This window comes from Octopus bimaculoides, chromosome 4 (genome assembly GCF_001194135.2).
Source record: "Octopus bimaculoides isolate UCB-OBI-ISO-001 chromosome 4, ASM119413v2, whole genome shotgun sequence".
Classification (NCBI taxonomy): Eukaryota; Metazoa; Mollusca; class Cephalopoda; order Octopoda; family Octopodidae; genus Octopus; species Octopus bimaculoides.
This window is the reverse complement of record NC_068984.1, coordinates 88,408,862-88,410,657: the sequence shown is the minus strand read 5'-3', so window position 1 is coordinate 88,410,657 and position 1,796 is coordinate 88,408,862.

Below are 1,796 nucleotides of genomic sequence, written 5' to 3'. Positions count from 1 at the left end.
TAAAATTGCTTAACACTTGTCTCTTGAAATAAAATAACTCTGCTTTCAAAAGATCTCTTTCTGCAAAAGCAATTCTCTGTATCACTCTCTACTTTCATATATATATATATATACCATATGTACCGGTGTATAAGATGGCTGGGCATGTATCTAGTTTTTAAGACATGTGTTAGTCATGTCAGTCAATAGCCAAGCTAAAAATTTCCTGCAGTACATTACAGGTCATGAAGTTCATCTTTTATACCTGGAGTATTAGACGACACCATAATTTAAGATGTTTTAAGACTAAAAGATTGCATTATACACTGATGTATATGTGTATATATGTATGTATTATTCATCCTTTGTATTTGCTTCTGATAATAAATATATTTTTACAGAACACATTGTTTTATGTTATTTTTCATTCAAATTTGGTGGCTAATCTAACCTTGTATTTCTAGTACTAGGAATCATCCCTGTTGTTAGCTGTTCAATGATGGGAACAAATGGTAACATGTGCTTGCCATTTGTTTCCATAAGAGCAGCACTCAGTTGTCAGGTTTTCTGTTTCAGATAGTTTTTTTGAACCAGTGTAAGACATAGGGTTTAGGGTTAGGCTAAGGTTATAGTGCTTATATGCAAACTGCTACCTCTTGCAAAAAATGTTTGTGTATATATTGGGTCATCCCATAAATAATGCAGATTTTACAATTGCATGCACTAAAAGTTGGAGGGGAATGAGATAAACTACCTGCATCAACTTGCTATAAAAGCAGGTAGTAATTTTACTTTATACTTATAATTAGTGCACGTTTTGAAGAGTGCAGTTCACTTTTCACAGTTATTTTTTCAAAGCAATAATGGAAGTGACAAAGGAGCATATTTGGCATATTTTGCTTTATAAGTTCAATAAAGGCAACAACACAACAGAAAGTGTAAGGAATATTAATGCAGTATATGGGGATCGGACAATAAGCGTAAGCCAGAGTCAACAGTTCCAGAAATTCCAAGCCAGAAACTACAGCCTAGAAGACAAGTCTTACCCTGGAAGATCTAGAGCTCAACGAGAATGTCCTACAAACCCTGGTGGAACAAAATCCCATTGTAACTTCTGAGGAACAAGCATAGAAGCTTGGATTTGGTCATTCAACCAGTCATCGACACCTGCATGCCATTCGAAAAGTCAGCAAATTGAGTCGATGAGTTCCTCACAAACTTTCTGAGTCTAATCACGCACAGAGAGTGAATGTGTGCTCTTCTTTGCTGTCAAGTCTCACAAGTTAACCTTTTTGGGACTGAATAGTGACTGGTGATAAGAAATAGGTTCTCTATGAAAATGTCAAATGCCAAAGACAGTGGGTAGGAAAAGGAGAAACACTGGCACCCCAGGCTAAAGAAGGTCTTCACCCATGTAAGGTCTTGTTTTCTGTTTGGTGGAATATGAAATATTTAGTTCACTTTAAACTTTTAAACCCAAACCAAATGATCACAAAGAAGATCTACTGTGAGCAACTTGAGTGGCTTAAGTCAGTGCTAGAAGAAAAATGACCATCTTTGGTTTCAAGATGCAAGGTGTTCTTGCATCAGGATAATGCTCGGCCACATACAATGAAGATGACATTCCAAAGGCTGGAACAGTCTGAATGGGAAACGAAGCCCCACCCACCATATTTGCCAGACATTTCCTCATCTGATTATCATTTATTCTTCAGTCTTCAAAATCATTTGAACAGAAAAAAATATGAATTCTGTAGACGAGGTCAGAACAGTACTGGAGGAGTATTTTTCATCACGAACAAGTGAATTTTAGAAGA